Genomic DNA, 27,344 nt, shown 5'->3' with positions numbered 1-27,344 from the left:
GCAAACCACCTTCTTTTACAGAAAAGGGTCGCAGACTATTAATAGGCCATAATTTATATGTACTTCACACAAGTTTTCTGTGTCAGGTATATTTGACTTTTTTCTTTATCACCAGGGGATAGTTTGATCCAGAAATGACAGAAGACAAAAGGTATTCAATAAAGGGTTTTTTCTTTTTAAGGCTTTAATTTGCATCCTGTTTCTATCTTTTTCTCTAGAAACCAACAATATTTCTTTGCTGATAACACGGATGATTTCTTCTTCAAAGTTTATGCTTCTTCAAGGGCTATCCACAATAAATAAATAATTAAAAGGATATAATCATACGGATATTTCTCAAAGGAAAAAACCCAACTTACCAATAAAAATGTGTTAAAAAAAAAAAAAGGTTTCAAATCACTAGATAAATGAAAATTAAAACAAACTTTAGGTTCTACCTCTCTTCTATCAGATTAGCAGTTGACAAAAAGAAAAATAATATCAGAAGGGGCTAATGGAATGCTATCACATAGTTTAGCCATAAAGGAAATTAATTCATATCCAAAAAGTAACTAAATTTGTCCCCAGTTTTTAACCTAGTAATACCACTAATAGTGGTATTCGGTCCCAAAAAGAAAATGGGGGAGGGCGGAGGAATGATAGCCAATATTTAAAAATTTTTATAACAGCTCTTTTTTTGCTAATTTCATAGCAAATAAATTAAAATCTATGGGGGAGCCCATCAATTAGGGGACTGACTAAACAAACATCTAAAAATCATAGAATGCAATTCTGCATTTTGACAATCCTGTGCTACTGGCGGTATTTTCATACCTAAAGTGAATGAGATTAAGACTAGCTGGTTCATTTTGCCCTTGGTCATAAAGCTAGTATCCAGGCTTGAATGAGAACTCAGAGCTGTTAACTCCAAATCAACTGTACACCATGAGAGTGACTCTTAAAGTGTGATCCAGAGTATTCTGAAGATCTCACTTGAAACTCTTTCAGAAGGTCTACAAATTCAAAATTCGTTTTTACTTGTACTATGGCAAATATTTATAAATATAACCCAAATGAACAAAAATTATGGACAAATCCTCAATAACTTTTAATACTATAAAGAGACTGAGAACAAAAGTTTGAGAACCACTGCCCTATGACATTACAATTGCCCATCACAATTCAATTAAATAATCAGTAGGCATAATAACCCATGACCTTAGGCCTCAAGTCCTGGGTTTGCATTGCATGATACAATCTTAGGGAATGATTCCCAAGATAGCACTCTTTTTTTTTTTTTTTTTTTTGTTATCTCCATCCAGAGTTTACTCTAGGAAATCTCAGTCCATTTTTATGTGTCCAGAGATATGAATAAAAGGAACTTAATCAAGCATTCAAGGTAATATTACCTAGACATTGAATAAAGGGCAAATCTTTTTTCACCTCATAAAAAAAAAAAAAAAAAAAGCAGAAATGCAAAGGATTTAAAAGAGTCCATAAATAAATGTGTTTTTGTTTTGTTTGTTTTTTGCAGAGGCAATTGGGGTTAAGTGACTTGCCCAGGATCACACAGCTAGGAAGTGTTAAGTGTTTGAGACCAGATTTAAACTCAGATCCTCCTGATTTCAGGCCTGGTGCTCTATCCATTGCGCCACCTAGCTGCCCCCCATAAATAAATGTGTTTAAAAAAAGACAACCCATAAATAATCAATAAAATTTCCTTCGTCTCTAGTGATTTCCACCTTCCAAAGGCATCCTAAAGCCCCCCAAACTTAGCAACACTCCATGGTTTGGCTTGCCCTCAAAAGAAGATCAAACATTTTATTGAGTCCTTCCATAGAAATACATTTGCGGTCCCTCAAATTTAAAGCAAAATACTGTAGTTTAGAATACCCTCAGAAGGGAAACAAACTTGGGATTGCTAGATGTACAAAACCCCAATATTCTACTGTATACCTCTTTCTGCCCCTATAGAGACTCATTGTTCAGTCACATCAGACTTTTTGTAACCCTATTTGGGGCTTGCTTGACAAAGATGCTAAAGTGGTTTTCCATTTCCTTTTCCAGTTCATTTTACATTTTACATTTAAGGAAATTGAGGGTTCAGTGACTTGCCCAGGGTCATTTAAGAGTCTGAGGCCAGAATTGAGCTCAGGAAGCTGAGTCTTTTCTATCTATCTTATACCACTTGTATAAGACTCATACTCAACCATCATGGATTCCCTAAAAGGGAAACACACCTGCGGTTGCTTAACAGGCAATATCCTTCAAATCAGACCCATGCTACTCAAATGATTTAATTTATAATAAGACTTTAGGAAAGGACCCTCAAAAAAGGTCTCACAAAGAAACAAGGTGGTCTTTAAATTGAGCTTTGAAGGAAAACTAAAATTCTAAGAGGAAGATAAGGAACAAAACCAAAAAAGCAATAGGTATGCAGAGCAGAAAGAAAGAATGCCAGTCGGGCTAGATTTTAGGAAGCATCACAGGGAACAATGTGTCCTAATGCTAAAAATGGCTGGTTGGTTCCAGATTTGGAAGTATTTTATATGCCAAATGTTTCTACTTGATTCTGGAGGAAATAGAAAACTACTGGAGATTTCTGAGCAAGAAAGTAATATAATCAGACCTGAACTTAGGAAAATCCCCTTGGCAGCTGTGTGACAAATGCAAGAGAATAAAACTTGAGGCAAGGAAACTAACAAAGACATTATTGCAATAATCCAGGTGAGAGATTATGAAAGTCAAAACTACCATGGCAGCTATGAAGGCAGAGAAAAGGGGCACAGGTAAAAAATGTCAGGAGTTGACAATAGATTAGAAACTAAAACACCAAGAAAAAATGGCACCAAGTGTCTGTAACTGGTAGGAAGTTAAATATGCTTGATAAAAGTGGGGAAGCCAAGGAGCTAAGTGAATATGGTGGGAGAAAACAGAGTTCTGTTTGGGCCACATGAAGTTTATGGCATCTACAATGCAGCTAGTTTGAAATATTCAGTACTAGAATTGAAGCCTTCTGTTTCCCTAGCCTAGCACTCTTTCTACTATACAATTCTACATATTCAAACTGCTGTTAAAGAATTGATTGAACTCCAAATATAACATTTTAAAGAAAAGGAAATTTCTTTACAATCATTCATAATGCATCCTTTTCTGTCTATCTCTGATAGATATAAGGGGACATTGGCTAATGGGGGTCTAGTCCAGGGAGCACATCCAAAATTTGCCCATGATGGGTAGGGAACCAACTTCTGGGAGGCTGAGGGATGCAGGGGACATAACTTCTCACTTCTATTTCGTAGCAAGCTCAGGCTGAGATCCTGTTTCTTGTCTTATCTGGTGCTTGGTTTAAAAAAGATCTTTTCATCAGCTGCTGAACCACATTTAAGTATATTTAACAAAAGACCCTAACCAATCAGCCAAATGACTCTTTCTATTCTGTAGGTTGTGTTTTGAATTAGGAGAATGAATTATTTGTAAATTACCAAGTGGGGAGATATTTTCAGATTTTTACCTCCTCTCCCAGGCCACCACCATGTGGCCAGTAATAAAAACATGGCCCTGCTTTTGCTTCTATCCCTGTTATATTTATTCTTGCCTTCTCTTAGATGAAGGATTACCTGAGATGGAACAGACTAGGTCCCAGAACCTTGTGAGTTCTGACAGGTGAGAAGAGTCCAGAAAGAAGCACATCCCCAAGGAGAAACCTACAGAAGCCACTCTAGCAGGAATCTAACAACTACTAAACACCAAGCTCCGTAAGCAAGGGAGCAACTGTCCATTGGCTATTCAGAAATTAATCTGGAAGGTTGAATGCTTTGTAGAAATACTTTAAATTTAAGTCCATTCTATCCAAGTCCCCTTTAAGTTTGAACCCACTCTCCCCAGGAACCAAAGTTTTCTTTGATTGTGAAAAGAGAAAAGCTTTCTATATTATGACTCTTAACTATACCTTAGTAAATAAATACCCTTTTGTAAAAGCTAAGTGATAGTAAGTGATAAATTATAAGAAGCATGATAACAGGGAGAGATACTAGCTGTAAATAATAACTGATATTAGGGAGAACATCCTGCAATGGGGGCTTAAGTGAGCAACATTAGCAACATGTCTCATCCAAAGAAAAGATAATCCAAATACCTCAGGATAAGTCTGAGAAAATTAGTCAGCCTCACTCTGTAGACCTGCCAATCCAAATGAGAGTTGAAAGCTTAAGTCCAGAGTGTCATTACACAAGACTACAGTCTCATTTGCCCGGGGAAAGGCAAATGGGTTTCTTTAAGTATACATGAATCCATTTGAATATATTTGTTTGCTTGTCAGGCAAAGAGTTTGTAGAAGGTAAGAACTATCTTTTGCCTTTTTTCATCCTCACTAGAGTGTCTGGCACATAATAGGCACCTAATAAATCCTATTACTACTAACAGTCACCAAAAGCATTAAGGAATTGCTAAAGAAAAAATTCTTAGATCTGGATTAAAAACTGGTTGTCACTAACGGCTCTGTAACTGAAACTACACTAACAAGTACTTCCTTAACTAAACATCTCTATTTCCATGAGTATGAGAACTCCCTTTAACCAATAGACTTAGCAGATATCCCTATCACCAAAACCAACATTTATCAAGCTCCTACTACCAGTGTCAGGATTGGTCTATAATGAGATGTTATGTATTTCATCTTTGAAAATGTACTTTTACAAAGGCAAATCCTACCAAATATCAGTCTATGAGCACATAATTTTAATTAAGCACACTCAATACTTGGAAGGCATTTATAGCATTCCATTAGATTCTTTTCTTGATGTTTGCCTTTTAGCATATTATATTGCAGAATAATCATTTCCAATTGAAGATTAGGTGGAAATTAATCAATTGAATACTTAATTATTTTTGGAAAAAGGAAAATTTCTTTTACATCAAGTTTTTAAAATTTTGAGCTTAGAAAATATATCCTCTGCAAATTTATGTGAGAATAGAGATCTAACTTCTTTTAAAATTTTGACAACACTGTTTAAAGAAAATCTTATTTGTGATTCCAGCAATCTTACAGTGGTCTGCAACTGACACAAAGTGAACACAATCTAAGCTTCACATAAAAGCACTGTTTTTCCTTGGAGTTTTAGGTCAAATTCATCAAGAAACATTATTAAGTCTGTAGCAAAAGCTAATTTCCAAACCATTCACTGTTCAATAATAATGATTGAAGGTGGTTCTCATTTAATTTAAATTTAATCTTAGTCCTTATTAAAAAAATTTTTTTAAAGGAAATCAAAACTTTCACTTTTCCTCTTCTTGTTTTAACATGATTAGTAAGCATTGATAATGAAAAATAAATAAAATATCAAAACATGATGATATGCATGAATTGGAAATGCTATTAAGTTATACAATATCACTGTGTCATTCACTAAGCAACAATAGAAAGCACAAGTGCACCACATACAGTCTCTAACCCAATTACTTCACACCACCATTGATTGTGGTTCAAAAGCAGCCACAGATAGAAAATACAAATGAGTATGGCTGTGCTCCAATAAAACTTTATTTATAGACACTGATATTTAAATTTCGTATAATATTCATGTGTTACAAAATATTCTTTTGGTTTTTCAATAATTTAAAAATGTAAAAATCATTCTTAGTTTGTGGACTATATAAAAATAGGCTTCAGGACACAACTGGATCATGGATCATAATTTGCTGACCTCTACTCTAGGAAACTCTCCTAAAACTATTTACTGAAGAAAAGATGACAACCTGTAATGGCAAAGTAAATTTGTAAATTCCTCATGGAGAGTTCTCTACATCAGTGAAAATGTAAGTCAAATCTCTATTCGTTGGCAATGCTTTATCATAAAAGTAATAGGGATCTACTTGAATAGGACTGAGACATGATTAGATTACTATATATTATCAAGATTACTTCAGAGCTATGTAAAAGAATGATTGGAAAATGCAAAGAAAAAAACTAATTAGGATTCTAAAACACTGTGTAAGTAAAAGATGATGAAGGCTAGAACCAAGGTAGTTGAGGTGTTAGGCAAAAAGAAGAGGCCATGCTTTTTTGTTGTTGTTGTTTTCATTCTTTTATCTTTTTTCTTTTTTTGTCTGAGGCAATGGGGTTAAGTAACTTGCCCAGGGTTACACAGGTAAGTAGTGTTAGCCAGACTAGAACTAAGGTCCTTCTGACTTCAGGCCTGGTGCTCTATCCATTGCATCATCTAGCTGCCCCAGGAGCCAAACTTTCAATCTATATCAGCAGTTTCCTGTCTCTGGGGTGAGGGGAGGTAAGGGAAGGAAGGGAAAAAAATTTTGAAGAAAAAGTCTTAGAGAAATGAATGTTAAAAACTATATATGTATTTTGAAAAATAAAATAATAGTGAGAAAAAAAGGGGCCATGAAACAATTGGAAATGATTATTCTGCAATATAATGATATACTAAAAGGCAAACACCAAGAGAAGAATCTAATGGAATTTTATAAATGCCTTCCAAGTATTGAGTGTGCTTAATTAAAATTATGTGCCCATAGACTGATATTTGGTAGGATTTGCCTTTGTAAAAGTACATTTTCAAAGATGAAATACATAACATCTCATTATAGACCAATATTATAGATCAGTATCCAGTTCCTGGCACATGGTAGTAGGAGCTTGATAAATGTTTGTTGATTGATTAATAGATGAACATTTCTAATCAGTTTTGATGATAGGGAAAACTAATTTTGAATCCTGTTTATATGTTTATCCTGTTTTCCTTGGGAATACCCAAGGAAAGAAAACAAAAACCTTGTAGATAAAGGAAGACATGTTAACTGACTGGGTATCAAGAGGTGGAAGGGACAGAGAGACAGAAGGAGAGAAAGAGAGCAATCAAAGATAAATCCAAGGTTGTACAGGAAGGAATGTTACACTTCTTAGAACAGGTTAGGAGGACAAATGAAGAGTTAGTTGTAAATATATTGAGTTTGAGTGTCTATAAAAGATCCAGATGGAGGAGCAGGGATGGAATTTGTATGAAGATTAGGATTAGACATACAGAAAGAGTTATAAATTACTTTTGTAGGGATTATAACTGAATCTAAGGAAATAGAGAAGGTAGATAACGATTCAGCAAAGGAAAATGAGAAGGACAAGATAAGAGCCAGGAGGGAACAATGTTACAGAAGTCAAAAGAAAAGTAAATACCCAGGACATAGAGACAAGACTGTCATATGGTCAAAAAGGATGAGAACCAACAAAAGTTTACTGGATTTGGAAGTTAATAAATGACAGAATGATCGGTTTAGACCTGAAAGCAATTCCAGAGGTTCAACAACCCCTTCATTTAAAAGATGGAACTAAGATCTGAAGTGGTCAAATGGCTGACACAAGGTCACTAAGGATTCAACCCAGGATTCTATGGCTTTCAATCCAGTTACTTTTTCCCCAGTATGATCCCTCGAAGTTCAGTGACTTCCACCTTCCCTAGTGCTGATCAATAACCAAAAAAAGGGATTATCTGTAACCTTTGAGAAAGCAAGTTCAATAAGCTGGAGGTAGAAGACTGCAAAAATTTAAGAAAACTGAGTGTGAGAGGTTAGCCACTCTATAAAGAAGTTAGGAAAATGCAGTAACGGTAAAGGATGATAGCTTATGGTGCCTATAGGATCAAGAGGGAAAAGCACCTGGGAATGTTTGTAGGCACTGTAGTGCAAAAAAAAAAAAAAAAAAAAAAAAGAATAGATAAGGAGACAAAGAAGACGAAAATGAGATACGGTATATAATTAAAGGGGAAAGCTCCTCCAAGGAACAAAGAATTGGATCACAAATATGAAGGATTAAAAAGTACTGGAGCAGCCACAGAAGGAAGAGAAAACAAGTGGAGATGTGAGGGCTCCAAGATCAACATGCTTCATTAAATGCATGTACTTCTTCAAGAAAACATTAAAATCAGGCACTAGTTAATAAATGTTTAGTTTTGTTTAGTTAATTTCAGTCATGTACAACTCTATCGCCTTATTTAACATTTTCTTGGCAAAGACACTAGAGTGGTTTGCCATTACCTTCTTCAGCTCATTTTATAGATGAAGGGTGAAGTGACTTGCTCAGAATCACAGAGCTAGTGAGAGTCTGGATTTTATGGATTTTAAGTAAGAGCTTCCCGATTCCAGGTCCTGCTCTCTATCCACTACACCATACTACCCCCAGAATAATTGGGTCCACTAAAAATTCATGTTATTAAAACTAAGTTGGGCCATAACAGCTATAAGGCAAATCCTTTATTCATGCCACAAACAAGTTATACCAAAACTTCTCCATTTTTCTTTAGCTTCTTAACTTCCTCAATAACCCTAACATTCAACTGACAATCTCATATCTTATTTTTAAAGAAAAAATGGAAACTAAATCCAATGGGAGCTCTTTACAGATCATCCAAAAAGGATGTCTACATATATTCTCTACTTTTAACCTGTCTCATTGGAAGAGATGGCCATCATCTTTGCCAATGTTAATCTCTGCAACTATGTCACCACAATATAGTATTCATTAGTTGGAGTTGGTAAGAACACATAAGTCCCGTATTTAAAGTACTACTTATGTGTGCTGTTTCATCATCATTTTTATTCCCTTTTGCCTAGCTCAATTTTCTTTCTGATAGCTTCAAATCCTCCCCTTCCTTCTCACTACAGACATGCTCAGAGCTCCCCCATCCTAAAAATAAATCTTCCCACCTTTCCATACCCCATCACGGACTACTGATATATTCCTCTCCTGCCCTCACTGCCAAATTTCTAGACAATATAGATACCAACTACTAATTTTCCTTTCTGTCCCAACTGCTTCCTCCAAGATTATCAGTGAACCCCCAGGCTATTATCAACCCCAACAACTTTTCTCAGTCTTCAACATCCTTAACCTTATCATAATATCTGACACTCCTCCCTTGGTCTTTTTAATACTGTACTCAACTGGTTCCTTCTGTCTTCTTCTCATCCCCTAAATCCTAAATTCTAAATCTTAAATTCTTTAAGACTATTTTTCTCCTGAGGCAATTGGGGTTAAGTGACTTGCCCAGGGTCACAAAGCTAAGAAGTGTTAAGTGTATGAGACCAGAATTGAATTCAAGTCCTCCTGACTTCAGAGCTGGTATTCTATCCATTGCGCTATTTCAGCTGCCCCCTTTAAGACTATTCTTAATCCTCTTCTCTCTATATAGTCTCCCTTAGAGATCCCTCGACTTCTCTCCCTGCTTCAATTATAAACTCTATTCAATGAATTCCCTGATTGATATCTACAGGCTCGCATTTCAGAAAATGGCATGTCCAAAACTAAATTTATAGTGTTTCCCCAAAAAACCTGCCCATCCTCTTAACTCTCCTCTTTCTATTCATGGTAATACCATTTTCCAAATCACCCAGTTTCAAAATCTCACTCACATACACACTCATCTAATCATCTGGATCTCTTCCATTCATCCCCTCTCTCTAACTTTTGCCCTGATATAAAATTGGCACTTATTCCCTGGGCTATTGTAATTCCTAATAGGCTTCTTTGGCTTAAACACTGCTGACAGAGTAATCTTTCTAGTGCACAATTCTGATCATGTTATTCTAAAGAAAGTAGGGAGCCTCTGAAAGTCAGAGGAATGCCTACCTAGTCACCATAATATGGTTAAATTTTTTTAGCTTTATCTCTCTACTCACACACAAAGTCACCAAACCAGCCAAACGGGACCTCCAGAAATTTCTAAAATTTGTCTGACTCTCTTCTACTCTAAACTTTGGCATGTTTGGAACTCACTCTCAAAGCTTACTATCACCATCACTATCAACATTATTAATCTGAATAAAAACTCTCAGACTCAAATAAAAGTGTCTTGTCCAGTAACCTGATCTAATAAATGTCAAGAGGCAAAATCTGAACACAAGTCTTCCTGTCTTTAAGTAGAATCCTCTATCCTCTATACCAAGGGTCCTCAAACATTTTAAATAGGGGGCCAGTTCACTGTCCCTCAGACTGTTGGAGGGCCGGATTATAGTAAAAACAAAAACTTTGTTTTGTGGGCCTTTAAATAAAGAAACTTCATAGCCCTGGTTGAGGGGGATAAACATCCTCAGTTGCTGCATCTAGTCCGCGGCCATAGTTTGAGGACCCCCGCTCTATACCATGCTGTCTAGCTAACCATTTAGTAAGTTCTACAGTTTTACAGTAATTGTTGGCTCTTGTGAATTTCCCCATTTCTGTCCAAGGTACCACCATTCTTTTATTCCTCCCTAAGCCCCAATTTTCCCTCCAAAGATCCAATCAATGGCCAGATCTTGTCAATTTTACCTCTACTTCACTTCTCACACTCATGATCCTTTTGCAACCACATGTTCATCTAGTTCAGGTGCTCTTTTCTGAACTCTACAACAGCCTTCCCACAGTGTTCCTGCCTCAAGCCTTTCCCCACTCCAATTTCTCCACCACATAGCACAATAATCTTTTAAAATAATATTAGTAAAGCACAGGTATGATCATGTTGTAAACTCCAGTAGTTTCTTTTTACCTCTAGGAGCAAATAAAAACTCCTGTTTAGCATTTAAAGACTTTTATGACTTGAGTTCCTCCCTACCTTTCCAAACTTAGTATACTGCTTTACATTTATATCTACTATGGTCCAGTCAAACTGGATCTTCTTGCTGTTGTTCACATACAATCTTCTACCTCCAAACACCATGCTTTTGCAGCAGTTGTTCTGTAAGTACAACTTCCTTCAGTTCCCTCAAAATTGAAAACTCAAAAGCCAAGAGATGATGACCTCCTTCCTATAAGTTTTCCCCCTAAATACTCCTGTCAAAAGCTAGTGCTTTCTCCCAAAATTTGATCTCTAAGGGAATCAAAATTAGATGAAAATTAGGAATCTGTAGATACACACACATATGTATATATATTGGGCATGTTACATTTTGGAGTGTTTATTCCTGGAGCCTACACCACAGTTCTCAGAATGTAGTGAGTGGTTCCCCTGCATAAATATCCTAAAATGACACTGGCAGATGTATAATCTCCTATTTGTGGACACTTGGGAACCAGAAAACCCTGTATTCCAATTCCTGCCTCATACTCTTTATCAACTGTACAAGCTTGGACAGGTTACTTAACCTTGCTAAATCTTGCTAAATCTTAGTTTCCCAATAAGTAAAACCTCATCTACACTAAATAATGGTGGTGTAAAAGACAAATGAAATGAAGTACATAAAAGTCTGCAAAGCTTAAAGGACAAACAAATGCCAACTATTACTAATATCAAATTAACCCAAGATTATTTTAGATACAATGATGAAAATAACACTGTTTAATTACCTGCTAAGTATAAACAAGAATCAAGTCATTAAAGAAGGGTTTAACTAGTGTTCTACACACACACACACACACACACACACACACACACACACACATTCCTATGGATGTCAAGACTCTCTAAAAGAAACAGCAAATGACAAGGTCTCTGTGATACCCACAGCAATGTTCAAGAAAAACTGGTGTAGCCATTCAAATTACAAAAACCAAGTGGGAGGAAAATATGCATTACCCACATTATGCCGTGGAGCCAAAGAAGTGGATTCATCAAAATAAGCTTCTTGGGCAAGAATAGCAGTTCAGTAGTGAATGTAGTCTGACACTGAGGAAACGATCAGGCTTAATGAAAGTTGAGAAACTGTATGACACTTTGAATAATCACCAAATGCAGCCTCCTACAAAAGTCCTCCTCTCTACCATCAACACTCTTATTGATCTTCTCTAGCTATTCTACACATAGCATCACAATCTCTAAAGAATCAAAATTACAAATGATACAATTAAAATATAGAGGCAATAAGTAAGCTGCACCAATGAAGACTTGCACTGGAGAATAGACGTAAGACAAGGCCATTAAGATTAGAAAAAGTGTGCCTACAATGCAGTGAAAATGAGAAAAAGCAACCTAGCAGTCCAAGTGATATACTGGTAATCACAAACATGGCTATCAATTGAATCTTAGTCTCCTCACTGGCATATACCTAATACTATCTTTACTATGTAGCTCAATAGTCTATCATAAAGAAAATAGCACATAAATATAAGAGCATAATGTTTAAATACAAAAACATTGCCACTATTGTAAAAAAACAAGGGGGGTCTTTGGTCAGCAATTGAAGCACCACATCAATGAAAACAGGGATACATCAAAACTGAAAGAAATTTTCTTTGGAGTGTATACTTAGCAATTTAACAAGAACTAAGTAATACCAAACTTCTAGCTTTTGACAACTTGACAGTATTCACCATACTCAAGGCTGCGTTAATTATAAGAGAGAAAAAAAGCTGATATAAATATATAGTTTGCACAACATTAGCACACACAAAACCATTACCATTATAAGATTTTTATATAATTGTTTAATTGTGTGGTTGAGACTGCAACCAAGGTATTATCAAAGAGACAGAAATTAGTAGGGTATGTTCAGTGGTCAATCAAAAGATCAACCTGACCACAATGGAAGTTATGGATGAGACTAGATAGGAATGATGGGGTCAAATCCAGAAAAGGGAGCAGAAAATGAATTAGAAGAGGTGTTCAGGAGATTATCCTTGAAAGCTCAGAAGAATTGTATTTGTTTCATAAGAGGAGCTTGCCAAGAGACCTTCATTCCTTGTTCTTACAAATCATTTATGTAATACTAAAATTACTTGTTCCTTGAATGTTTCTGATAGAATATATTAGATGAAAAGTAGTGTGGTGTGGTGGGCAGGGCACTGGACTATATTAAATCCCTTAGTATCCTATGACTAAAGTTCTTAAATATATATTTAATAATGAAACCAAGGCAAGTAGATGGCAGAGTGTATAGAGTGCTGGGCTTGAAGTTAGGGAGATCTATTTTCAATATTGCCTTAGATCCTCACAAGTAAGTAAAGCTCTCTGAAACTCAAATACCTTATCTGCAAGGATTCAGCCTATAAAATCTCTTTAGGGGGCAGCTAGATGTTGTAGTGGATAGAGCACTAACCCTGAAGTCAGGAGGACCCGAGTTCAAATCTGATCTCAGATATGTAACACTTCCCAGCTGTGTGACCCTGGACAAGTCACTTAACCCCAATTGCCTCAGCAAAAAAAAACACAAAAAAAAAAACCTCTTTTAGTTCTAAATCTATGATCCTTTATTATTGTGACAGCTAACAAACACTTCACAGTTTCAATGGTTCACTGTGATTATGTGATTTTGTGATTATGTCTTTCCTTATTGTTAAGAATTCTGTCTCTAGTTTTGGCTAATGCAAGGTAGCTTCTTCCAGTCTCTCTTTTTTCTTTTAAAAATTTTTTTAAATATTTAGTTCATTTCTGTTATGAGAATTCTGTATTATATACTGTAAAATGCAGATCTAAACCAAAAGTTCTAAACCTGGGATCCATTAGCTTCTTTAAAAAGATTTTGATAATTATTTCAATATAATTGTTTTCCTTTGTAGTCATATATATGGCATTTTATAACATGACAAGCATATAAAAAGGTGCTCCAAATCATTATTGATCAGAGAAATGCAAATTAAGACAACTTTGAGATACCACTACACACCTCTTGGATTGGCTAAAATGACAGGAAAGGATAATGACAAATGTTGGAGGGGATGTGGGAAAATTGGGACACTGATGCAATTGTTGGTGGAACTGTGAATGAGTCCAACCATTCTGAAGAGCAATTTGGAACTATGCTCAAAAAGTTATCAAACTGCGCATACTCTTTGACCCAGCAGTGTTTCCACTGGGCTTATATCCCAAAGAGAACTTAAAGAAATGAAAAGAACCCACATGTGCCTCCACAGCTGTGAATCAAATGTTTCCTGAAAGAGTTTCAGAGCAGCCTTCGCAGATGTCCCTTGTGGATTGGGAATGAAATAAATTGGAGGCAGAGGGAAGAGGAGAGAGGTCAAAGAATGCAACTGTCTCTCAGTCTCCTTGTCTCATCATCATCCTCTCACATGAAGAGAACAATTCTACAGATCTGAGTTAGAACTCTAGTAGCCACTGGCAGGTGGCTCCCATATCATAACACCTGAGCAAATCATTTAACTGCTGTTTTCCCTGGGTAACTCCTCAGGATTTACCTATTAAATTAGAGGTAGGTCCCACCACACGCATTCCCTATACTGATGAAATCACAGGTATGCTAAGACTGCTCCTGCAACAAAGCAGTCCCTCATCTGCCTGTAATATTGCAATATAGCCTGCTAAAGATCTGTTAAAGAGCCTGTCAGAAATTTCTCACTTCATATCTTCCAATCTACCATCAAAGAGACTTTTTAAAACACAGCTCCAACCACTTCACTTTCCTACTTGATAAACTCTTGTGGCTTCCTATCAACTTTCAGAATCAAAAACAAAATCTTATGCTTGCCTCTTTTAAATCTTCTTACATTTAATAACCCTTTCCCAACCCATATTTTCTTTGATTCAGTGACAACGGCCTTGCTATTTCTGGTCATCTTTTGACTCCCTGCATTTTCAGTGGCTGTCCCCATGCCTAGAATGCCTTCCCTTCATCCCCACTGCCTAGGATCCATACACCTTTTCTGGGAAGCCTTTCCTAATCCTTCTTGATTCTAATAATCTCCCTCTATTAAATATTTCTGATTTATCCTATATAAAGCTTATTTGTTAACAGCTGTTTGTATTTGTCTTCCCCACTAGACTGTGAACTCCTTAACTAGACTGGCACCATAGGGAACAGAGGGCAGGCTGTGGAGTCAGGAAAACTCCTGAGTTCAAATCAGGAATCAGACACTTAGTACTCTGGGCAAGTCACTCAATCCTGTCTGCCTCAGTTTCCTCATCTGTCAAATAAGCTGGAGAAGGAAATTGCAAACTGCTCTAGTATCTTTGCCAAGAAAACGCCACATTATGTTTCTTTGTATCCTCCAGGCCTGACATATATAGAAGGATAGAAGGGACTTAATAAATATTGATTGACTAACTGAGGTATGGAATGAAAAATTAATCCAAAAGGGCGAAGTTGCTATCATTTGGCAGTGTAAAGCTCTTCCTGCCTTCTCCCATACTCCCCACTACTCACAAAGCAAACAAATGCTTACCCAGTATTAGAAATGATAGTTTTTGTCAGTTTTAGTATTCGATAAAGCTAAAGATCCAAATTTTTGGGACAAAAACTCTCCCTATTTCACAAAAACTGCTAGGAAAACTGGAAAAAAAAGGATGGCAGAAAGTAAGTACAGACAATCATTTTACAACATATATCAAGATATGGTCACAATGAGTACATGATTTAGACACAAAGAGTATAAAGCAAATTAGGGGAGCATGCAATAATTTATGTCATATCTAAGGTGAAGGGAAGAATTTAGGACCAAACAAGATATAGATAGCATTACAAAATGTAATCATATAAAATTTTAAAGTTTTTGCACAAACAAAACTAAAGCAACCAAAATTAGAAGGAAATCCAAAAACTGGAAAGAAATTTTTACAGCAAGTATATCTGATTAAAAATCTCATTTCTTAAATGTATAGACAACCAAGTCAAATTTATAAGGACACAAATCTTTCCCCAACTGATAAATGATCGAAGAATATGAACAGGAAGTTTTGAGACAAAGAAATCAAAGCTACTTATCAAGTCGCATGAAAAAATACTCTAAATCACTGCTGATTAGAGAAATGCAAAATAAAACAATGAGATACCACTTCATAGCTATTAGATTGGCTAATATGAGAGAAAAAAAAATATTAAATGCTGGAGATGCTGGAAAAATGTGGTGCTAATTTTCTGATGGAGTTACCACATGAACCCAATCATTCAGGAGAACAATCTGGAATTATGCCTGGAACATTGGCAAACTGTGCATATACTTTGATCCTGCAATTTCACTAATAGATGTATATACCAAAGAGATCAATGAAAAGGGAAAAGGAATTATTTGTACAAAAATATTTATAGTCACTCTTTTTTGTGATTGCAAAGAATTGCAAACTGAAGGGATGCCCATCAACTGAGGAATGACAGAACAAGTAGTGATATATAATTGTAAGGGAAAACTATTGTTTTGTAAGAAATGATAAGCAGGATGTTTCAAGAAAACCCTGGAAAGCTATGAAGTGATACAGAGTGAATCAATCAGAACCAGGAAAACATTGTACACAGTAACAATTTGTATGTTGTATGATGAAGAACTGTTTTTCTCAATATTACAATGCTGAAAGACTCATGATGAAAAATGTTACCCACCTTCAAAGAAAGAATAAGTCTGAATACAGACTGAGTGTTCACTTTTTAGGGGGGGAAGTCTTTTGGGCTTTAAGTTTTCCACAAAATGACTAACATGGAAATCTGTTTTATATGACTTCACACTTATGACCTGTAACAGACTGCTTATCATCTCATAGAGGGAGGAGAGAAAGAAGGGATGGAGAGAATTTGGAACTCAAAATATTTTTAAAAAACAAATGTCAAAAATTGTTTTTACATATGATTGGAGGAAAATAAAACATCATTTTAAAAAACAGAACAGGCAAGCATATCAATGTTAATACTTTAACCAAAGCAGTCAGATTGAACTACCACAACACACTGTGTTTATTAATATATCTAATAGTGCCCCCAAAGTTCCTTAGCACAGTCAAACTGCTATAGAAAATCCAATCAATTTCTTACTTTCCCCTGAGATAATCTGCCTGACATTCCTTGGTGTTTTATGGCATAAATAATTCTAACTCAAAGAGTCTCTTGCATATATCCTCTTTAAGCCCCCCTTTTCCTTTCTCTCTCTTTCAGCTGATACTTGAAAAAGTATCAATGAATCAAAAAAGCTTCTCTCCCTTTCTTTTCATTTTTCAATTGAACAGACTATTTGGTGAATTAGTGAGAACACTAAAATCTCACAAAAGACATTTTGTCTGTGGAAATGTGTTCTAAATTCAAAACAATGGACTAAAAATGAACTTTTAGGAAAACACCACCTATTCTAATCTAAGTGTTTTCCTAAATACAGAAGAATAAACAACAGACTAATCATTCATTCAACAAACACTTAAGTCACCTATTTTATAGAATATGCTATGGTTTATAATCTCAAAGATGCTGTGAATGATTTTGCAATTCTCAACAATACAAAGATCCAAGACTACTCTTGAAGGAGTGATGATAAAAAATGCTATCCGTACCCAAAGAAAGAATTGTGTCTGAATACAGATTGAAGCATTTTTTTAACTTTACTTTTCTTGAAGGTTTGTTGCTGTAGGCTTTCTTTTTTTTTTTTTCACAATATGACTTTTATGGAAATGTTTTGCATAACTTCACATATGCTTTCTCAACGAGGGAGGTTTGGAAAGAAGAGAACTCAAAATTTAAAAACTTTTAAAATGGTATTTTTTTTACATTTAACAGAAAAATAAAATATTAAAGCAAAGTTTATAATCTTTAGTTCTCAATAAGATGTCCATTCAAAACCGCTGACAAAGTCAATACAATCAATTTACCTATTTACTTCAAATACCAAAGATATGTTAGACATCAGGTTTGCTGTCCAAAAGAAACCAATACAAATGCTAAGTGACTCACTGCCTTTTTAAACAAAGAAATACAATCAAAGTTACTGGAAAAGCAAAGTAAAAATTAAATAAATCAGCTAAATCATTTTCTGCATGGTCTTGACTTATATTAATGAGAATTATTTCATTGGTTTTTGGAAGACAATTCAGTAATTTGAGAATAAAGAGTTCATGGTAATCAATCTGGGACATTTGTAATGCAGAAACACTAAAGGAATTTCAAATAAAATCATTCAACATGCCTTTATTAAGTACTTCTGAGGTGCTAAGTATTGGAGATACAATCCCTATCTACAAGATGCTTACATTTTAATGACATCTGAACTGAAATAAGAATGTGTACTGAGGCCATTATTATTCTAGAAATGATAGCTATAGCTAGAAATGAAGCCAAAAAAAAAAAAAAAAATGAAGGAATATTGGCAAAGAGAAAACAAAATAATCAGTTCTGATAAACGAAATTGTTTAGATTTGGGAATACAACTACATGGAAAAGAATTATGAAATACAACTGAAAACACTCTACAGAAATAAAGTCAGACCTAAGTGGAAAAAAGTTAAACTAATTAAGCCATGATAATATAAAATGACAACACCCACCTCAAGATTCAGTGCTATATCCTTCAAACTATTAAAGAGTGACTTTACATGTCTAGAAAAAAAAGTTATAAAATTTATCTGGAGAAACAAAAGATCAAGAATCTCAAGGAAAGTAATAGGAGAAAAAAGTTAGGACCGTATGTACAGATCTGAGATATTTATTGTCATTCACAATATATGAATTTACATTATTCGATTATAATTATTTTACAAAGAGAAAGTTTGTATTTGTTTTTACAAGAAAAGTTAAAGTGATAGTAAGAGATACAAATCAAGAGAGAAAAAGTATCAGTGAATCATTTAAAAAAAAAAATAAACAAAGGAAAGCAGAGGGAAGTTCAGAAAGGATCAGAAACAAGCAGGCCAGTGTTGAAACTACCATTAAATTTGAGTTACACACACACACACACACACACACACACACACACACACACACACACAAAATAATACCCTGTAAATAATAGAAGCTCATGGTCTTTTATACAATTCTTTTTTCCCTCTGTATACCAAAATATGTTAGTGTTTCTTAAATTCACAATTTCAAAAAAAGAATATTTTTAAAAGAATCCCCTCCATATCATACCTAGAGGAAAAAAAGATATCATAATAAGGCAATATGGCCTAATTGTGGCAACACACAGGACTGACAATCAAAGAACCCAGACTTAAATCCCCTCTCTATATTAACCATGAGATGGTAGGCAAATCCTCTAGTCTTCTATCTTCTTGGTTTTCTTATCTGTAGAATGAGAGAGTTAGATTTGGATGAGGTCTCTTTCAGCTTTAAATCTATAATCTCATAATAAATGAAAGGGCTAAGGATCTAAAATAAAAACTCAAATAAACTCACAAAGAATAATTAAACTACTTTTCAAATTCTTTTACATCAAAAAGTGTTTGTAAAATAGTTCAAAAAAATTTTTCGCCAAACATTTGCTGCTCAGAGAAAAGATTAGAAGAAACTTCCCTTTCTTGCCTATGTTCCTGGAAAAAAACAAAAAACAAAACAAAACAAACAAAAATACACATTACACAAAACATGCTATTTTAAAAATTCCTATACAGTTCAATTAATTGGTCTGAAAAAAGCCATGTAGCTAAATGACTAAAGGATGAAATAAAGCTAAGGTATAAATAGACAAAATTAATTTTAAATTGGCAACTGTTATATCTATTATAGTCTATAAGCAACAGGATTCTATTAAAGGTTTAGGAAATTTCTGAGCAGAAAAATTATAGAAATCATCAAATATTGAAGCTAGAAATGGATTTTGGAACTCATACTGTCCAATCCTTTACTTTACAAGTAACAGTGACCATTGCATGAACTATGGAAAAGAACAATACTGTGCCTTGCACCTTTCTGGTAGGTCCTTTGATAAAAGGAATGCATCACCAATATAGTCCCCATGTCCCATCCTTCCATTCCTATTTTTCTCCAGTGGACCCCTATAAAATCATGGTGTAGTGGTTCCCAACCAGGTCTCTGAAGTGAATTTACAGCCAGATACTTTAAATTTTCAAGAGGAACACAGTGATTGTGGGACACAACATGAAATTCTAGCATCAAGTAGTTTACAAAAATCAACATTAAATAGAGTCACATTCCTTTCAATATTCTCAAGAGTTTGAGATATGTTTTTGTTTACTTGTACTTAAAACTGTGCCAATAACTTTTAAAACTTTCTCATTTGTGATATTTTACCTTTGCAAAGCTGAGTGTTTAGTGGTTGCTATGATGAACAAGCAAATACCAAGAGAAAATCATTATGAAACAGGAAATGAGACTGACGGTATCCAGTCTGGAAAATGGTTAAATGCTCAATAAGCACACTTATCCATTAGAAAACGCCTATGTTCATAAGAATGAAATAAATTTCTTTCAATTCACATTATTTTTTCAAAGAACCACAAAGTTGATAGAACATAAATACCTATTAATTTGATGGGAACGAATTACTTAACAGTGCTTAACTGATTACTTAATAAATAGAACTGTTAGGTATTTCTTTTGGTAAATCAAAAGATAGTCATAGGACACCATGAGAAAATTAATGAAATACTAAAGGTGCTGTGAACCAAGAAAGTTTGGGAACCTCTATCACAGGGCATTCCATAAGGAAGTTCAAAATCATTCAACTTCAAAAAGAAAGAAAACTCAAATCATCAGCTAACATGTATGAGAGCTTGCAAAAAACAATTAAGCACTCCAATTGGATTAGAGTCAGCCCCTCAATTATTCAATGTCCAAAGGCAGGCATCTTTCTTCCCACTAAGGATTCCCATCAGAAAGGGGACAAGTTACAATTCTATGTCCATGCCATACTCTACGGGATGGACTACAATTACCATACATAGGGAAAAAATGAGGCACAAAGGAAGGAAATGGCACAAAGGATTGTCTGCTTGTTCTGAATTGAGAGGCAGGTGTATGAGGATATGGCTGAATTGTAGCTGAAGTAGTCATCCTGCCATATAAAGGAGAGTAGTCACATATAAGTGCTTAATTAATGCTTTTTTCTTCACTCCTTCATTCAAATAAGATAAGGTCAGTAGGCTGGTGTTAGATTATGAACATTCCTTAAATGTCTAGACAGTAACTCAAACTATCTTGCTTATTTCTTTCCTAATCCATGTACCAGTAGAGAGTTTCAAAGAAGAAGAAAATCAAGATAATATTAATAGTTGAGCTAACCCAAATTCCAAAACACTTAAACAGATGCCAAGGGATAAATGAAATATTTCAGCAGTCTTCTCAGGAACTAAGTAAAAGTTTTGCTTTAATTAAAATTCACTTGTTGTACTTTGTTATCTATAAGTTAGAAAACAGCAGAATAAATCAAAGTATTATTAACTCCTATCAGTTTCTTGTCTCCCTAGAATCAAAGAAATAAGAAAATCATATAACTTTTGAGCTGGCAATTAGTGATTACTCAGGCCAACACCCTCATTTTATAGGTAAGAAAAATAAGATGGAACCCAGAAAGACTAAATTATTTTCTACATATCTAATTGCTGCCAAAGGCAGGACGAGAAGAACTCAATCTCCTTAATTCTTAAATGACTTTTCTTTCTATATAAACTGCTTTCTGGTCTGGAAACCCTCTTTTAAAGCATGTACAGCACCTTCAACAACCTCTTCTAAAACAAGGGAGAAGCCACAAAGACCTTATGCAAGCAAGAACAGATATGTTCTCCATCTTTTTCTTCCTCAAAGGAATCAGAAGAACCACAATAAGGCTACTACTAATCTATAAATTTCTTTACCACTCCCAATATACAAACAAATACTCCAATGGTTTCAGGTCTAGGCAGCTTTATTTTTCTGTCATCACATCACATGCATGTGAATAAATTTTATCTTCTGGGTGGCCCTACATTAGGTCCCACTGGGCACAAATCCCAACAAGCTCATATTCTGTTCAATTTTTAACTAAGGGAATGATGCTAGCTTTAAACATTTATATTTAAAGATTCTTATAAAAGTGCCTCAAGTAAAACATTTATTTACGGATAGTCTGAATCTGCTCCTTTTTTCCAAGTCCCAAATCAAGGCTTTCTTTTCCGGGAAAAAGATCCCATTAAGCAAGCCTTCAAACTAAGGTCATTATGAATCTTATACTATCCATTTTTAAAAATTAAAATTCCCCCTACTATTCATGGCAAAGACATTATGGGCAGTAATTGATTAGTAAGGAGCCCCCTTCACAAATTTTGTTTAAGAAACCAATTTGATTATATGTTTGGTAGAGCTTTAAAATCATTGGCCATAGAGTTGTCCTCCCTTTATTTGCATTTTTCAGTGTAAAAATTCAAATTGTTTATGTATTTCACTAAGCTAAAGTGACTTGTCTAAGGTCAAATAGCTAGTTAAGAATCTGAAGCCAGATTTTTAACTCGGGTCTTCCTGACTTCAGATCCATTGCTCTATTCACTATTGCAACCTAATTGCCTTCTTCCCAAATCATACCATCACATCACAAAACAAAGTTCACATGAAATAGATTTAGAAGGTATCTTTAAGATAATGTAATCTAACCATCTCACTAGAGCTTAGGAAATTGAAGCCCAAAGGAATTAAGTATTTTGCCAAAGGTCAGATAAGCAATAACAGATGAAGCCAGAATTTGAAGCTAGGTCCTCTGACTATAAATCCAGTATTCTTAAATTTTCTTTGCCTCTGCAAAAGGTTGGTTTGGCTGAACTAGATAGTATAGAAAGTGTTTTACTGTGTAATATAGTTTTAAAAGGAACTTGGGACTACATTGTGAAAGATTTTGAATGCCAAACAGAAGAACATATATTCAATACTAAAGGTAACCACTGGAATACACTAAACAAGGAAATGACATGGATAGGCCTGCATTTTGGAAAACATTGACTCCATGATAAACTGGAAAATAGTCTTGAAGCAGGGAGAGCAATTAGGAGACTACTGTAATAGTCCAGGAGAGAGGCACTAAGAGTGGAAACTTGGGAATTGGTCATGGCAGGGTTAGACGTAAAGAGAAGTTGTGGAAGTAGAAACCAAGATTTGAGATCTAAATGGTTATATGGAGAGAGGAAAAAGTCAAAAATAATGCCAGGGTATATACTAGAAGGAGGGTGCTACTTGTGACAGAAATAGGGAAGTTCAGAAGAGGCAGCCCAGGTGACAAAAGCCAAGAAAGTAAAAGACATACAGATGGACTCAAGCTGCAGAATAGGTCAGGCATTTTCAGACATGATCCATGTGGGAATTTGTTTTGCTTGACATTTTGTCTATTTGTTACAAAGGTGGTTGTTGTTTTTTTTTTTTTTTTTTTTTTTTTTTTTGATTTTCCACAAGGGCTGGAATTGGGTTGGAAAGGAGGACCAAGGATGGCTGGGAAGGGAAAAAAGGAAGGAAAAGAAGGTACATTTTCTTAAATGTACAGAACAGAAAGGGCAGAAGCAATCACAGATAGAGGATAGCTTTGAAATTTACACATTGATTTTATTATGTATTTAAAAAGAAAAGCAAGCTGCACAGTTTTTTTTTCACATACAATCCTCTTTTTTTCTGTTCGATGTATATGGAAATGTTTTTTTACTTGGCATTTTCTTAACATTATTAAAAAAATGCTTGGATTTTTTTTTTCTTATTTAAAGTGCAGAAAGGAAAAGAAAAACTAGGACATCCTTGTCTTCTTACTGCTCCTCCCCCAATCCATTCACCCAAACCACATTGGGGAGTGGGGGGGGAGGGGGGCGGGGTACAGAGACTCTAAGGTCCTTCCCTTCCCAGACTCCTCTAGAATAAGGCTAATAAGGAAAAGCAAAATGACTGCTCATGACATATTTCTAGTCTTTTAACATACATTATTTCTCCTCTACACTTTCAGCCATGTTGGCCATTTGAATGAGATGTAGTCACGAACCACAATCTTTCTGCAGTACTACCAAAGCTTGTCATTTGCCTTGTTACTACCTCCTAAAGTCCTCCAAGACTTACCTAACCTGCCTCTACACCTGGCACAAAATGTCTACAAATGCTTATTTCCTTGACAACTTTTCAACAGGAAGATCCTCAATTTGTGTATAATTATTCCCAAAGATGTATAGAGAGAAGACAGTAAACATAAAAGTATTTTAGATACTAACATCCTTTCACCTTTTTTTTGTAATACAGTTTTCGACTTTCTTCTATTCAATCAATATCTTAAGCCATTTCAGGTATCTGAAAGCTGAGGGGGCAACTACATGGTACAATGGACAGCACTGGTTTAGAATCAGAAAGGCTCATTTGGGGGCAGCTGGGTGGTACAGAGCACTGGTCCCAGAGTTAGGAGGACCTGAGTTCAAATTAGAGTGCAGACACTTAACCAGCTGTGCGGCCAATTGCCTCAAGGAAAGAAAAACAAAATCTTTATCATTCAACACCAGTATAATTTTGTTGCCACTAATGCAAATCTCCCCTATGTATACTTGTAGGTCTGGTTCAGTTATTCTTCCTACTTGTTCTCTCTACTTCCCCATGCAGGATATATCAGAGATTGTGATGTCAGAATTCAAACATAGTAACTCTACTTTTATTGATGATAAAAATAGGCTGATAAAGAAATCTTGACAGACTTTTTCCCATTTTTAATATGTTGTCTTCTTGCAAGAATCATCCTTTAATGCTTTTTTTGGGGATCATGACCTGGATCAAATGATTCTCATACCAATCTTTCTTTAAATTCATGTGTCCCTCCATATTTCTCATTCTGAGATTATAACACTCATAATCTTCTACAATTCTCCTCCATAAGATTTCTAAAATTCTAAAGCTATATTGTCTTTTGGTGCCAAGTCTCTCGGTCTGGCAAGGTCAAGTATAAACTGGCTATACTGATATAGGGTTTTGTCTTAGCCTCTTTATTGTGCTAAAAGTCTTAAATTCCATAGCACATTGTAAAAATTCACAATCTGTTCCTACATCCCTTCCTTTATATTATAATAGCTTATTTATATAAGTTGGATTAGAAATGATGAGTGAACAGATAATGAAATTATATCTCTTTCTCACAGCAGAGAATACAGGACTATTAGAACAGACATATTATCGATTATAAAAATCAGATATTTTTATTAAATTATTTTTCTTTATCACAAGGAAGAGGAGAGAATGACCACGAAGTAAAAACAAAAACCACCAATAAAATGTTTTTAAATAAAATAAGATGGGTTGAAACTATTCTGGTTGTACACCTTTACAATCTCATTTTTTAATATTCTAATATTGATTTTCATCTTTGTTCTGTTAAACTGACAGTCTTGTTTTTTAATTTTTTTTTCTTTTCCCACTTTCTATTTGTTTAAAATAAGTTAATTAATTTAAAAAATAATGCAGAATATAACATGTAGGGGGAGACAAAGCTAATGTGGGAATTTATTTTCCTAGATTATATATTTTTATGATGAGTGTTTTTTCATGTTTGTTAAACAAGAAGGGGAGATATAAATTGGTTGTCAGATATGTCCAATATCTCCTAATTCTGTCCTTGAAGTATTTATAATATGCAGATGCCAAACATCTGAAAAATATACAAGCCTCTGGTCTCTTTCATTTTTTGATCCTGGGCCATATTTCCCAACATATTTTTTTCACTATCTTCCCCTCTGCCCATATTCACACTGAAGCCACAGAAAGTTTCAATAGGTCTTACCAAGTTCTGAATAGAATTTTTCTACCTCCCCTTCTCCAACAGCTGTTGGTGAATAACCTATAACTAATTTGAAATGAATTAAAAAAAAATCATCAACAATACTACAAAATGACTAAGATGGCAAGACCAAAGGTCACATGAAAAGTTGTTTCTTTGTGGCCTTTAAATACACAATAAAAACAAATTCGCCCACTTCTTTATTGCCTCTCCAAAAAGCTCTGTGAATTCTTTCTATTTAGGTATTATTTCTTTATATCTCTAATTTGAATTAGAGTAAAACTAACAATATTTCTATTATGCAGTCCCTCCAAAAGCATGTCAAATGTCTAATCATTAACAAGAATCTCACATCTAGTTTATAAACATTCTAAGTTCTTTTATGTCTCTTAGCACCTTTTCCACCAATCAGTCCCTACTATAGCAGTCTATGATGGAGTCATTTTATATTTTCCTTTCTTTAACAATTTTTCATGACCAAAGAATTCATCACATGGTAGGCAGCCTGTTAGTTATCTTACTTAATTCAGAACACATGCAATTCGTCACAGTATCTCCCAATTCTAATACCTTTCTTCTGTTGATTATTATTTTTCATATACCTTGTTTGTAAATAATGGTTTTCACGCTACTACCCTCATTAAACTATGAACTCCTTGAGAGCAGAAACTGAACTTATATTTCTTTGTACTCCTCAGGGCTTAGCAGAGTATCTGGCATATAGCAAACACTTTATAAATTGACTGTTACTAAGATAATAGGTTTTATGTCACAAAACTATGAATAAATGATACTCTATAAGTCAAGTGTCTGAATTCTAGTCACTGGAAACCAAATGGATCCAGCACATTTACAATCTCCTTAAAAAAAAAAAAAAGTGATCGGTATTACTACAGGCATTATGCCAATTCACCCAACATAATTCAATTCCTCCCCAGAGTCTGCAATCAAGAAAAAAGTAGAATAACAAACAATACAAATATTTATAAAATCAACCATGTTTAATTTGAATGAGAAAATAATTGGATGATTTAGTGATTTTCCACAAAACTAGGCTTCTCTTTTTCTGAGCAATAGGAGAGAAAGACACAAGTAGAGGCAACAGCATGATTTCCCAGGAAATTAATTAATCTGGCAAAGCACTTGCTTTGTATTCTAGAGGGCTCCGCAAGCCTAGAGGAAGCAGTATCAAGGAGAAATGTCATTAAGAATACAGGTACAGGGGCAGCTAGGTGGCCCCATAGATGGAGCACTATGTCGACCCTAGTTCAAATCCGATCTCAGACACTTAACACTTGCTATATGTGACCGTGGGCAAGTCACATAATTTTTTTTTTCCTGAGGCAATTGGGGTTAACTATAAGAATACAGGTACAGAAAAAAACTTAGAAAGCTTAACATGAAAGAACTCTGCCGTATAAATAACAAGCTTCCTTTAAAATGCTAGACAATCTTAAAATTTATGCAGTAGTTTTCATTTTGTAAAATAAATACTAAATTATTTTTCAAACATTAACCTAGAATTACAAAGAAAGCTTCTGAAAAATGAAGTTTTCCATTAACTCTAAACTTTAAATTTCTTCTTAAATTCTGAATTTTTTTTCCATGCGCAGAAGATGATACTTTCATCAGATCATTAGAATGGTGGCTATATGTGTGAAAGAGAAGGAAATGACAATTTTCCATGCAGAAAAAAGTATCATCATTCTAAAACATAACTCAATTGTGCACTTATTTTCAACATACATGATAAGTATTAAGTAAGAAAAGAATACAAAAAGATCATGGAAAGATCAGGCGATGTAGGTCATTAGGTTTCTGTAGAGGGATATGAATTATATTAAATAACCCATCTCTGAAACATTTACTGTAAACTGTACAAAGATACCTTAACACATAAACAAAAAAGTGCTGCTGAACATCAGTGAACATAGGTAACAAAATAAGAGGGAAATAATCCAAACTATATTTACAAGACATTGGGTGCTCCTGGGCTGTTATAAGGATAGAAAATTAAAATTATTCTTTAAAA

This window comes from Sarcophilus harrisii, chromosome 2, assembly GCF_902635505.1.
Source record: "Sarcophilus harrisii chromosome 2, mSarHar1.11, whole genome shotgun sequence".
NCBI lineage: Eukaryota > Metazoa > Chordata > Mammalia > Dasyuromorphia > Dasyuridae > Sarcophilus > Sarcophilus harrisii.
Note: the sequence above shows the minus strand (reverse complement) of the source record.